Genomic DNA, 15,613 nt, shown 5'->3' on the forward strand with positions numbered 1-15,613 from the left:
ACTGTCAGTCATCTTAGGTCATTAAATGAACCACTCCCGGGCCCTGGGCTGATGGAAAGCCAGCAGGGCTGAACAGTGAGGACCAGGCAGTGTGAGGAGAGAGCCACAGACTGTGGATCACTTGTAGTCTCAAACAGGCTGCCTAGGGCCAGACTGGGACACCATCTGATATCACCAGGGGTGGATCCTGAAAGAGAAGACAGTGGTAAACATTGGATTCTCCTGAGATATATTCCACTGCAGTCTTCATGATTTGTGTAATTTTGTCTCCTACATAACCTTTTAATATTCATTTCTCTTCCTTCAAGTTTATGCCTATTATTTTACTAGTTTTTATATGTTAGTTTCAAATCTCATATTTTGACCCTCCCTTCTCTTACTTCATTTTACGTTATTCCTTCATTTTCTTATTTTTGTTTTAAATTTTATTTTTTCTTTTGCTGTGACTTGTTTCTATTCCACACTCTTTCTATATTTCCCCCTTCCAGTCTCTCAAAACCATTTTTCTTATCATTAACCATCCCATACTATTTTTCCTGCTCTTAATATTCCTTTATTCTTTGTCCACCTTTATCAGTCTTTGCTCATTGGTTGTTGATATGGTGGTGGTTGTTGCATTTCTTCAATTTTATTTCTACATCTTCACTATTTTTGTATTTCAAATCTCAAATTTTACTCCATTCCCCTCTTTTACTCCATTTTGCCTTCTTTCTGCCCTTTGTTTTTTTGTGTGTGTTTTAAATTTTAATTTTTCCTTGTCTTAGACTGGTTCCTCACTCTTAGTATTCCTTCTCCCTCTTTCCTCTTAAAATCACTTTTCTTTCCTCTAGACATCTCATAAGCATTTCTTCCTTTCTTTTTTCTTTCTTATTCCCATTCCACCTATATTAATCTTTGCTCATGTGTTGTCAATATTGCTGTGGTGGATCTTAATCTCCAATTTGGTTCCTATTCATTTCACTATATATTTTTAAATTTTTGTTTAAAACTAATACTATATATTTCCCTTGTCTTACTCCATTCTGCCTTCTTCCCTCCTTTTTTATTTTCCATGTAAATTTTCTTTTCTTTTTCTCTTCACCTTCTTTCTATTCCTTACTCTTGTTATTTCTCCTCCCTCTACCCTCTTAAAATCATTTTTCTTTCAGTTAGTCATCTTGTATTCATTTTTCCTTTCTTACAATAGTCTTAATCTCTTTAAGCCTTTATTAATATTTGTTCATCTGCTGTTGATAATGTGGTTGTGGGTGGGGGATATTTTTGGGTGTGTGGGTTTGTTTCTTGGGTTGTTTGGTTTTGTTCTGGAAGCACCTGTACAACAGCATACACGATGTGGTGGGTGGTGTGACTCTCAGTGAGCCAGCTGGAGGGAAGGACACACCAAAGAACAACCCAACAACAACCAACACCCTGTTACAACCAGAGAATCCACATAAACAAAAAGAGGGCATCCAAGAGCATCATATTCAGTAGATCAAGGAGACTGCACCACTGAGTCCCACAGGCCTCCTACCACAAAAGGTCACACCACAAAGACAGTCAGAGCAGATCAATCTAATACACAGAAACAAACATGAAGAGTCCCCTAAATGGGGAAACAAAGAAACAACCCCCAATTGAAAGGAAAGGAGGAATACCCAGAAGAGTGCTAAATGAAATTGAGATAAGCAATATATCAGGCATTGAGTTCAAAATCATGGCTATAAGGATGCTCAAGGAGCTCAGTGAGAACTACCAGAAACTCCATGGCAGCCACAAAGAATTTACTGCAAACTATGCCAGCATGAAAAGGGACATAGAAACTATCAATAAGAGCTGGAAGCAAATGAAGAATACAATATCTGAAATGAATACATTAGAAGAAATTAAAAGCAGGCTAGATGAAGCACAGGATCAAATCAGTCAGATGGATGACAAGGTAGAATAAAAACACCCAGATAGAACAACAGAATGAAAAAGACTCAAAAAGAGCAAAGAGGATTTAAGAGAGCTGCAGGGAAACGTGAAAACTAGTAATATTCATATCATAGGGATACCACAAGGAGAAGAAGAGGAACGAGAGATAGAAAACCTGTTTGAAAAAGTAATGACAGAAAGCTTCCCTAACTAGATGCGAGAAAAAGTCACGCAAGTCCAGGAAGCAGAGGGGGTCCCGATCAAGATGAATCCAAAGAGGTCTATGCCAAGATACATCATAACTAAAATGGTAAAATATAAAAACAAAGAGAAAATCTTAAAGTCAACAAGAGAGAAACAGTAACATACAAGGGAACTCTGGTAAGGCTATCAGCTGATTTCTCAATAAAAAACACTACAAGCCAGAAGGGAATGGCAAGAAATATTCCAAGTAATGAAAAGCAAAGGCCTGCAACCAAGAATACTCTACCCAGAAAGGTTCTCATTTAAAATGGAAGGAGAAATAAGGAGTTTCCCAAACAAACAAAAAAAAGCTAAAAGAATACATCTCCACCAAACCAGCATTGCAAGAGATGCTAAAGGGACTGCTTTAATAAGATGAAGAAAAAGAGAGGGAAAGATAAGAACACAGATACAAAGAGGAAAAGATTACTATGAATAAGTACCTGTCAATAATAACCTTAAATGTAAATGGATTAAATACTCCAATCAAAAGACATAGGGTAACTGAATGGATAAGAACCCATGACATGCATATATGCTGTCTACAAGAGACCCACCTGAGAACAAAAGCTATACACAGACTGAAAGAGAAGCAATGGAAAAAATATTCCAAGCAAATGGACATGAAAAAAAAGCTGAGGTAGCAATATTTATATCAGACAAAATAGATTTCAAAACGAACACCTTAAAAAGAGACAAAGGACACTACATAATACTTAAGGGAGTAGTCCATCAAGAAGAAATAACCCTTGTAAACATACATGCACCCAACATAGGAGCACCTAAGTATATAAGGAAAATCTTGGTGAACTTCAAGAAAGATATGGACAACAACACACTCATCATAGGGTATTTTAATACCCCTTTGTCAACAATGAATAAATCTTCCAAGAAGAGAATCAACAAGGATATTGTAATATTGAACAACCCTCTAGATGGACTTAATTTATATATACAGAACTTTCACCCCAAAGAAGCAAAATATACATTCTTTTCCAATGCACATGAAATATTTTCAAAAATAGGCCACATGGTAGGACACAAAACAAGCCTCAACAAATTCAAGAAAGTTGAAACCATATCAAGCATGTGCTCAGATCACAATGGGTTGAAATTAGAAGCTAACCTCAAGGAAAAAACTCAAAAACATTCAAATTCATGGAGACTGAATAACATACTATAAAATAATTAACGGGGTAACAATGAGATCAAGGAATAAATCAAAAGATATCTTGAAACAAATGAAAATGAACACACAACAATCCAAAATCTATGGGACACAGTGAGGGCAGTACTGAGAGGGAAGATCATAGCAATACAGGCCTACCCAAAGAAACTAAAAAATTATCAAAAAAATACCTAACCCTTAATTTACAAGAACTAGAGGAACAATGACAAACAAACACCAGAGCTAGTAGAAGGAAGGAAATAATCAAGATTAGGGCAAAATGAAATGATGTAGAGATTAAAAGAACAATTCAAAGGATCAATAAACCCAGGAGTTTGTTCTTTGAAAAGACAAACAAAATTGACAAACCTTTAACCAGACTCATCAAGAATAAAAGAGAGATTACCCAAACAAATAAAATCAGAAACAAAAGAAGAGAAGTTACAACTGATTCCACAGAAATGCAAAGTATTGTAAGAAATTACTACAAACAACTATATGCCAAGAAACTGGACAATCTGGGTGAAATGGACACATTTCTAGAAACATACAATCAGCCAAAACTGAATCAAGAAGAAGAAGAAGAAAGCCTAAATAGATCAATATCAACTAGTAAAATTGAAGCAGTAATCGAAAACCTCCCAGCCTACAAAACCCCTGGACCAGATGGCTTCACAGGCGAATTTTGCCAAGCATTTACGGAAGAACTAACTCCTATCATTCTCAAACTCTTCCAAAAAATTCAAGAAGAAGGAAGACTCCCAAGCTCTTTTTACAAGACCAGTATCACCCTAATTTCAAAACTAGGTAAAGATACAACAAAGAAAGAAAACTACATGCCAATATCCCTGATGAACATAGATGCTAAAGTCCTCAACAAAATACTGGCAAATCCAGATTCGGGAATACATTAAAAAGATCATAAACCATGATCAAGTGGGATTCATCCCAGGGATGCAAGGATAGTACAATATTCCTAAACCAGTAAATGGAATACACCACATAAACAAAATGGAAGACATAAATCACATGATCATATCAATAGATGCTGAAAAAATATTTGATAAAAATCCAGCACCCATTTATGATAAAAACACTCAGCAAAGGGGGAATAGAGGGAGCACACCTCAACATAATAAAAGTCATATATGAGAAACCTGCAGCCAGCATTATACTCAATGGGCAAAAACTGAAAACTTTCCCCTTAAAATCAGGAACAAGATAAGGGTGTCCCCTCACACCACTCTTACTCAACTTAGTACTGGAAGTTCTGGCCACAATAATCAGACAAAAAAAAAAAAAATTAGAAGGCATTCAAATTGTAAAGGAGAAATTAAAACTGTCATTATTTGCAGAGGACATGATAGCGTACATAGAAAACCCTCTAGTCTTCACCAAAAAACTACTCGACCTAATTAGTGAATTTGGCAAAATAGGGGATACAAAATCAATATTCAGAAATTGATGGCATTTTTATATACCAACAATGAAATATCAGAAATTAGAGGGGGGAAATCCCATTTACTATAGCAACAAGAAATAGGAACAAATTTAACCAAGGAGGTAAAAGACCTGTGTTCAGAAAATTATAGAGCACCAAAGAAAGAAATTAAGGAAGACACAAGTAAATGGAAACATATACTGTGTTCATGGATAAAGAGAATTAACATCATTAAAATGTCCATACTGCCCAAAATAATCTATAGATTCAATGCAATACCTATTAAAATACTAATGTCATATTTCACTGATTTAGAACAAATATTTCAAAAATTTATATGGAACCAAAAAAAAAAAAACCCCAAATAACCTCAGCAATCTTGAGAAAGAATAAAACAGGATAGATCACTATACCCACTGACAATTATACTACAAGGCCATTGTAAACAAAACAGTCTGGTACTGGCATGAGAACAGACATGTAGATCAATGAAACAGAAATAGAGAACCTGGAAATAAATCCAAGTCTCTATGGTCAATTAACACTTGACAAATGAGGCATGAGCATGCAATGGAATAAAATTAGCCTCTTCAATGAACTGTGTTGGGAGAACTGGACAGCTACATAAAAAAAAAAGAAAGAAAGAAACTCTACCACCAACTTACACCATACAGCATAATAAACTCAAAATAGATAAAAAGACTTAAATATAAGTCTTGACACCATAAAAATCCTAGAGGAAAACATAGGTAGGAAAATTACGGATATCCCACATAGCAATATTTTTACCAATATACCTCCTAGGGCAAGGGAATTAAAGGAAAATATAAACAAATGGGACTACATCAAACTAAAAAAATTCTGCAAGGCTAAAGAAAGCATCGTCAAAATGAAAAGGGAACCAACTGTTTGGGAGAATATGTTTGCCAATGACACATCAGACAAGAGTTTGAGCTCCAAAATATATAAAGAACTCATACAACCCAACACTAGGAAGACAAACAATCCATTAGAAAACAGGCAAAGGATCTGAATAGACACTTCTCCAAGGAGGACATTCAGAGGACCCATAGACATATGAAAGGATGCTCAACATCACTAGCCATCAGAGAGATGCAAATTAAAACCACAATGAGATATCACCTCACATCTGTCAGAATGACCATCATTAATAAATCAACAAACAAGTGCTGGTGAGGATGTGGAGAAAAGGGAACACTAATGCACCATTAGTAGGAATGCAGACTGGTGCAGCCACTGTGGAAAACAGTATGGAATTTTCTTAAAAAACTAAAAATGAAACTACCTTTTCACCCAGCAATTTTGCTGCTGGGAACATACCCTAAGAATCCTGAAACACCAATTCAAAAGAACTTACATGCCCCAATGTTCATGGCAGTGCTCTTTACAATACACAAGTGTTGGAAACAGCCTAAGTGCCCATCAGTAAATGAGTGGATCAAAAAACTGTGGTATATTTACACAATGGAATACTACACAGCAGAAATAAAGAAGGAACTCTTACCCTTCGTGACAGCATGGATGGAACTGGAGAATAAGTGAAGTAAACCAGTTGGCAAAAGACAAATACCATATGATCTCACCAATAAGAATAATCTAATGAACAAAGTAAACTAATGAACAAACTAGAACCATAGGCATGGAAACATGGAACAGACTGAAAGTGACCAGAGGGGAGTAGAGGAGGGGGATAATAGTGGAAAGAAGGGGAAGGGACTAGTCAAAGAACATGTATGAATGACCCACAGACATAGACAACTGTGGGAATTAGCTGTGGTAGCAGGGGGTGGGATGGGCAGAGGAGGGCAAAGGGGGAAAATTGGGAGAACTGTAATAGAATAAAAATAAAAAATGATTTAATAAAAAAAGTGAGATTCTAGTCATATAAAATTCACTCTTTAAAATTTATTTATCTGCAAATGAGCAGAAATCCATATGTGAGTGGTAATGTACTCATGTGTTGTGAGAGGCATGTAACATGGGGTTTATAAGACTCTCTGGTGATGATGAATATATGAAAGACATTAATGAAGTGTGCTATGATTACCTCCTTGACTCAAAGAATAATAGGTATCTCTCAGATTTGAAAACCTTCATTTTTTTAATAAGCTCTTTAATTTACACAGTGCCATGAATTAACTTGTATGTAAACATAGCAATTTGATTAATTAAATAAAATGCATTGAATACACGCCACTTTATACACTTGCTCTTGGAGCAGGAGTCTCAAGGAAATATTAATCTTCATCTTTTAAAGCGGAAGCTACAGGAGGCTAACTTTTCCTCCCATTTCTATTGAGATAAGAGAGGGCCTGAGGTAAAAAGGAGTAAAGGAGAAGAAAAAGTAGGACAGAATCCTGCTAGAGCAGACTGCAGCGCTGGGGGAAGTGCCATTGTCCGTCGGTTCATGTGTACGCAGGCTAAGGGACAGTCTTCAGGCCCAGAGCCGGTGCAAAACAAAGAAAAATATGAAGAAATAAATCTTGAACCAACATGCTTGTGAACGAGAAACATCTATCTGATCATTTTATGGCATTATCACTTAATTATCAAATTGAGTCACCTGTGTAGACTTCCCAAGTCATTACCACTACAACAAACACAATGGATGGAAACAGAACGAACTGGAAAACATCTTCCTTCCACTGTATTTGGTAATGTGTGTCCATAATTGCAGTGGAGAGACTGGAGCCTAATCTACTTTTGTCAAGGTATAAAAAAAAAATCAAGGAAGAGACAGGGCGTTTCTTCTGGTCCTTTGTTTCCAGATAGGGAGCTCTATAAGTGCAAAGTCATTTACCAGAAAAGAACGGTTTATAACTGAGCAGCTGAGAGATTGAGCAGCAGAGAGATTTGGCAACTTTTTGAGTCTTACACCTACTAACACATGAAAGAAGACCAAAAAAAAAAAAAAAAAAGGTAGGGGTAAAAAAATGTTTTCAGCAATTTTCTTCAAAGAATTGCCCTTGCTCTTTCTTCAGTACTGTCATTTTCAAAGTCGTAGGATATGCAGTTATTCCGGTGCTGAGCTGAATCTTATTCAGAACAAGCTGCTGCACAGCGACTCTCTCATCAACAAGGAAAGACTCCCAAATATTGACAAGGCCAGAAATATTTTAAAATGTGCTTCATAACTAAAGAAAAGGAATCAGTATTGTTCCATGGTATAACATGAACCAGGGACAATTCTATACCTCTTCATGCACAGGTGAAAACTGGATTTCTAAATCTCATTTTATATATAAACTAATAAAAATTAAAAATATGGGTAATGTTATTAGTATTATCAGTACTGACAATAGTATTATCAGTAATATATATTGTAACCTTTCATTTTGTACTTTAACAGTAGGGATTATTCTACCCTTTTTTTTGTTGAGAATGCTCAATATTCAGAGTCAAGGGGCTTGCCTAAGATTACCCAACTAGAAAGTGGCAAAGCACTAAGACTAACCTCATAGACTGCATTTTTTTCTGCTACAAATCTTTCCTGTGCCAGTGGTTCTCAACCTTTAGCATATAGTATCAGAATTACCTAGATCACTTATCAAAACACAGATTGCTGAACTCTACCCCAGAGTTTCTTTCCCAGTAGATCAGGATTGGGGTACCAAAATTTGCATTTTTAAAAGTGCCCCAGTGATCTTGATGCTTCTGTCCAAAGATTGCCCTGCACTTTGAGAACTGACCTATTATCTATGTATTTTTTGTCATCCTTTGTTTCTTTAAAAGTTGGCTGCCCTTGTATCCATAAAACAAAAATACTAATTATACCTAGCATCACAGTAAAATATAGGAAATGTGTTTGGTAATGAAGCGTTACCAAAAATTAATGTCCCTGATGTTTAACAAGCACATAGAGTATGAAAGGCAATTAGATATGAATCCCAATAAAGTTACTGCAAAAGAAGTCCCTTGGGGAATACATGCTTATTCCAAAGATAATGTTATTGAATATCCTTATAATAGTAAATCTTTATCCTTTGAGGAAAAAAATCAAAACAAAACCATGCGAAGTCTAATAAGTAGGTAAGCAATTAAAATAGAATATTACCATTTTGAAATTTTGAAAAAACGTATTTTCTTGTATGCCTTTTAGCCAGCTATGAATAAAATTCTGAAGGAAGAGGTTCTAACATTCATAAAGTCATGGCAGTTTTCCTATGTAACTGCTTTGTGTATGTGAAAGATTTTGGACTAAACAACAGTAAGATTCCTTCAAACTCTGAAATATAATTCAATAGCAAGCTGGGTCAAAAGGTCTTTTTTCTTATGACTTTGTATTGTCAGATGCAGGATCCGCAAATTCCATAGGAAATTAGTTTCATGGAATATTTTTAAGTAAACATTTATTGAAGGATAACATGCATACGGAAACTTAAACAAATCAGAGACGTGCAGCTCAATGCATTTTCTTTTTTTAAGTTTTTTTTTTAATTTTTTATTTTATTTTTTCCCATTACCATTTAGTCCCCTTTTACCCCCTCACCGCTGCAATCACCACACTGTTGTCCATGTCCATGAGTACTTTATCCTTTTTGCATTTTCAAGATAAGCACATCCAAGTACTTACCACTAGGTCAAAAATAAGAACATTACCAGCAACGCAGAAGTCTCCACTCTCATGTCCACTGCCAGTCACCACTCTCTCCTCCTTTATCACAATTTATTAATATCGCTTTTCTTTAAACATTCAGTACTCTTTTGTGTCTAGCTTATACCACTCAATAATACACTTAAATTTATCCAGCCCTGACCAGGGTGGCTCAGTTGGTAGGGTGCTGTTCCGCAAAGTGAAAGGTCACTGGTTTAATTCCCAATCAGGGCACATGCCTGGGTTGTGTTTGGTCCCTGGTTGGGGCACATACAAGAAACGACAGGTCAATGTTTCTCTTTCACATTGATGTTTCCCTCTCGCTTTCTCTTCCTCTCTCTCTAAAAATAAATAAGTAAAATTTTCAAAATGAAAAATTCATCCATATTGTTGACATTTAGTAGTGGTTTACTCTCATTGCAATATAATATTCCATTACCACAATTTATTTATTCTTTCTGCTGTTAATGGGTATTTAAATTGTTTCCAGTTTAGAGAGATTATAAATAGCGCTTCTGTGAATATCCTGGTTCATGTCTTTCGGTGGCCAACCCACTCATATCCCACCCAAGAATGAAGTTGTTAGTCCACTGGGCATATACGTTCCATTTGAGTAGGTACTCTCAGTTTTCCAAAAAGCTATGTCCATTTAGCCTCCTTTCAAGTGGTGTCTTGCCAGCATGTGACAGTGCCTGCATTTTTAAGTTTATCCGTTCTGGTAGGGTCATGATGGTGTCTTGCAGTTTTCATATGGATTGGCCCTGTTGACCAAGGACTAAGCACTCTTCCATATGTTTATTGGTATTCTTGGATATTTGCTGTTGTGAAGGGCTTCTAAAGCTTTTTGCTCATTTTTTCACTGGTTTGAATGACTTATTTAATTTTAGGTATTTCTAAATGTATTTGAATATGAGCCATCTGTAAGATATGTTTTGAAAATATCTCTTTTGTACTTGACTTTTCACTCTCTTGATAGTGAATTTTAATAATTAGAAGTTCTTAATTTTAATGTAATCCAATTTATCATTCTTTTTCTTTATGATTGGTGATATGCGTATCCTAAGACATATTTGCCTATACTGAGTTCAGGAAGATAACTTATGGTTTACTTTAAGAAGCTTTAATAGTTTACTTTTTACATTTCAATCAGCAGTGCTTTTAGAATTAATTTTTGCCCACTGTATAAGAGTCAATATTTGATTTTTTTTCCTTCATTGTGGATATCCAGTTGACTCATCCATTTGTTAAAAATATCATTTTTCTTTCCTCTACTGCGCTGCAATGTCACTTTTTGTGAACATCTGTGCATGTGTCTTTTTGAGCCTTCAATTTGTGCCACTACCCTTTTGCAAGTACTACTTTGTCTTAATTACTCTGGCTTTTTAAGTTTTGACATCTGCAAGTGTAAATTCTTCAACTTTTTTTTCAATGTTGCCATTGCCTACTCTTTGTATCTGCATATAAATTCAGAATTGCTTGTCAGTTTTGACAAAAAAATTTACCTGGTATGACTTTAATTGTGATTGTAATAAATCTATAAATATTTGAAGTAGAGGGGAAAACATATATCTTAACCATATTAAATCCTCTGATTCATGAATATGGTATATTCTTCTGGTTTTTTAGGTATTTATTTAATATATCTTAATAATGTTCTGTGATTTTCTTTATGGAAACTACACAGTTTTATTGCATATCTTTTGGTCAATTTATTTGTAAGAATTAATTGTTTTTTAAGGCTATCATAAGTGGTATTATTAATTTTCATTTTCTTGATTTTAATATGCTGCTATATAGAAATATATTTGATTTTTGTACATTGATCTTGAATCTGGCAACCTTAATAAATTTATTTATGAGTTCTAATAGTTGGTCTACAGACTATTTTAGAATTTCTGCATACTTAATTGTTATTTACATATTTAAACAATTTTATTTCTTCATATTCAACTCTTCTCACTTTTCTTTTGATTTGTTGCACTTAATAGGACTCCAAATATAATGCTAAGTAGAAATAATGATAGCAGCCATCCTTACCTCATGTCAGAACTCAAAAAAAGGTATAAATATTTCACCATGATTATGTGATGTTTACTGCAGATATTTTTAAAGGAAACAAGGACATTTGTTTCCATTCCAGATTTTCTGAGTTTATTATCAATATTATTATTATTATTATTTGCTGAAGTTATCAAATGCTTTTTCTATATTTCTTGAAATAATTAAGTGATTTTTCCCCCTTATTTGGTTGCTTTAGTTAATTACATTGATTAATTTTTAAATGTTAAATCAATCTTAAATTCTTAAAGTAAACCCAAATTAGTCAATCTTTTTGTCTTTTTAATTTATGGATGGATAAGAATTGCTACTACTTTTTTTTGTATTTTTGTATCTAAGTTTATGAAAGAAAACTGACCAATATTTTAAAATAAGTTGGGGAATGTTTTCTCTTTCTCTGTTCCTGGAAGAGTTGAATAAGATTGAAGTTATTTCTTCCCTAAATGTTTGGAAGAATCCACAAATGTAACCTTTGTGAACTGGAGTTTTCTTTGTTAGTAAGTTTTTAAGTCCAGATTAACTAATTTAATAAGCATAGTACTATTCAGATGTTTGGATAAGATGTATAATTTTAGGAATTTGACGATTATATCTGAATTTTTAGTTATTGACATGGAGTTGCTTAAAATATATTTTTATCCCTGTAATGTATGTAAGGTTTGTAATAGTATCCCCTTTTCATTACTTACTTTTGTTATGTGTCTCTATTCTGTTTTTCTCTTGATTGAAAGTTATCAATTATATCAATCTTTTTAAAGCTTCAGCTTTGACCTTTTCCAAAAAATGTTTTTCATAAATTCCTCTATGTATTAAAATAAAAATTCTGTAATCACAAAGAAAAATGCAGAACAAGAGAAACCTCAAACTACAGGATTGAACAGCAAAGTTTACAGGAACACAGTGAAGTATGTTACAGACAAGGTTCTGAAACATGTTATATATTACACTTTCATTTCAGTAACTTTACTATAAGATGGTGGTTATTCATTTATTTTAAAAATCCCAAATTCACATTTATTATCTTATTAAATTAAGCTTTCTGTCCATACTGATGTGAAATATCTCATTGTTGCCAAATTTTAGTAATATTTTTATGTCAGTTCATCCAAGAAAATGACTCAATGCAAGAGTTAGGTGAGTATTACATTTTTCTACTTCAGTAATTTCTTATCTTTCCTTTATCATTTACTTCCTTGTATTTTCTTTGGATTTAATTTATTGGGTTTTTTTTTTTTTACCTTTATGAGCTGGATGCTTATATCATTGATTTTAAGATATACATTTTTTTATTTGTATATGGGCCCATACATTTGCTTTTAAACAAGCTTTAGTTTTATACCACAAATTTTGATAAGTTGTATTTTATCATTAATTTTAAAATATTTTCTCATCTCCATTTTTTTTTTGTCCATGAATTTCATAGAAGTATACTGCTTACTTTCAAAACCTTTGGAGGTTTTTTATTTGTTTTATTGCTGTTTTTACTGTTATTTATTTCTAGCTTAATTCCACTGTAGTCAGTGAGCATCCTTTTAACTTTCTCAATCTTTTAAAATGGTTACATCTTGTTTCATGCCCCAGAATACAGTCAATTTTTCTTAAAAAGTACTTTAAAAAATGTGGATTCTGTAATATGGCTGTGTTCCATATATTTCATTTACATCAAGTTAGTATTCATGTACTTCAAATGTTTTATATTTTTATTTTTTCTGATTTTTTAATTAGTTAAAAGAAATTGTTATTATGCTTTTTTCAGCATTTTCTATCCTTTTTTCTTCTTCTACTTTAGTCCTCTCTTCCAATTCACTTATCTTCTCAACTGTATCCATCTGAAACTGAGTGCTTTATTATAGTTATTGTAAATTTCCATTCTTAAAATTCAACTTTAACCCCTTTTTAATAGATCCAATTATCTGGAGAAATTTTATATCTTGTAGTCTGTTTTCTTTGACATATCAATTGCAATTATTAAGAGAAAAATGTATGACTGATAAATTTAATAGCTTGGATACCCATAAGTATATATCTATTGTTTATTTCACTCCTTGTCCCATTTCTTTATATGAGTGGTAATTTCTCATTGAATGCCAAAAACTGTAATTGAAGCATTTTTTTCTTTTTTAAGTATATTTTATTGATTATGCTATTACAGTTGTCCCCTTTTTTTCTTCCCTTTATTCTCTCTGCCCTGCACCCTGCCACCAACATTTCCCCCTTCCCCTTCCCTGCTGCTAACTCTCCATGTGATCTCCATTTATGTGATTCTGTTCCTGTTCTAGTTGTTTGTTTAGTTTGGTTTGTTTATTTTTTAGTTCAGTCATTGATAGTTGTGAGTTTGTTGTCATTTTACTATTAATAGTTTTGGTCTTCTTCTCTTTCTTAGATAAGTCCTCCTAACATTTCTTATAATAAGGTTTGGTGATGATGAACTGCTTTAACTTGACCTTATCTCAGAAGCACTTCATCTGCCCTTTCATCCTAAATGATAATTTTGCTAGATAGAGTAATCTTGGATGTAGGTCCTTGCCTTTCATGACTTTGAATACTTCTTGCCAGCCCTTTGTTGCCTTTAAGGTTTATGAGAAATCAGCTGATAGTCTTATGGGAACTCCTTTGTAGGTAACTGTCTCATATTCTCTTGTTGCTTTTAAGATTCTCTCTTTAATTTTAACTTGGGTAATGTAATTATGATGTGCCTTGATGTGTGCTTCCTTGGGTCCAACTTCTTTGGGACTCTCTGAGCTTCCTGGATCTCCTGGAAGTCTATTTCCTTTGCCAGATTGGGGAAGTTCTCCTTCATTTTTTGTTTAGATAAGCTTTCAATTTCTTGCTCTTCTTATTCTCCTTCTGGTACCCCTATAATTTGGATGTTGGAATATTTAAAGTTGTCCTGGAGTCTCCTAAGTCTCTCCTCATTTTTCTTAATTTTTTTTTTTATTGTTCAAATACATTTGTCTCCATTTACCTGCCACCACTTTCCCCTGCTCTTCTCTCACTTTTTTGAATCCTTGTTTCTTCATTCTGTTCTGGTTTGAATGTTTATCTCTCCCTTCTATTCCAAACCATTGATTTGGGTCTCAGTTTCCTTCTCTTCACTGTAGGTTCCCTGTATATATTTTTTTTTGTTTCACTTTGCATAGCCTTCACTTTTTCCTCCATTTTGCAACCATTCTAAACCATTTCTGTGAGCATCCTGATTACCAGTGTTTTGAACTATGCATCTGATAAGTTGGCTATCTTTCCATCACTTAGTTACATTTTTTTCTGGAGTTTTGATCTGTTCTTCCATTTGGGCCATATTTCTTTGTCTCAGCACTCCTGTTTTGTTGTAAGGGATGTGAGCCTTAGGTATTCATCAGGACAGAACTACTCATGTAGCTGCACCGTGGCGCAGTATATGAAGGAGGGGTCAGAGAAGGAACAATGCCATTTGCTTGGGTCTCACCCCACTTTCAGTTACTTCCCCTGCAGCCCACAAGCAAATTGGGCCCTTCTGGTGCTGACTCCTGGGTGGGTGGGTTTGTGTACCTTCTGAGACCCTGTGGATTTCTCCAACGGACTCTCCTGTGAGGCTGGGAGTCTCTTTTGCAGCCACAACCCCTACAAATTTTTACAACCAGAGGTTTTGAAGCTTTCTTTTTCCACGCTGGAGCCCCTGATTATGCGGTCTGTCTCACTCCCCTATTGTTCCTCCCTGTTTATCTGCACACAAATGTGGGACCGATAGATTCTCCAGCCACCACCTTGTTATGCGTCCTCTTCACCTTAGCTGCCTGTCTCTGCAACTCCTACTGGTCTGGGCAAATGTTTCTTCTTTAACTCCTTGGTTGTTGGACTTCCATATGGTGCAATTTTCTGGCAGTTCTGGTTGTTTTTTGTTTTTAAATTTGTTGTTGTCCTTCTTTTGGTTGTGCCGGAGGCAGAATGTGTCTACCTATACCTCCATCTTGGCCGGAGTCTCCAAAAATTGTAATTGAAGTATTATAGAGGTACAATATTATCTTTCTCCATAGTACATTACACTACCTGTTGCCAGGGAGTAAGCACAACACTTTTGCACTCTTTGAAGGCTTAGTCTACCTTAGCCCTTATTGTGTAGTCAATTGAGAACCTAAAGTATTGACTAGTGCCACATTTTTAGCAGTTCTTGGGCTCCAATTTTTATTTCCCTAGCACCATGAAACTGCTAAAA

This window comes from Pteronotus mesoamericanus, unplaced genomic scaffold (assembly GCF_021234165.1).
Source record: "Pteronotus mesoamericanus isolate MK-2021 breed Mesoamerican mustached bat unplaced genomic scaffold, CSHL_Meso_final contig_20, whole genome shotgun sequence".
Lineage (NCBI taxonomy): Eukaryota > Metazoa > Chordata > Mammalia > Chiroptera > Mormoopidae > Pteronotus > Pteronotus mesoamericanus.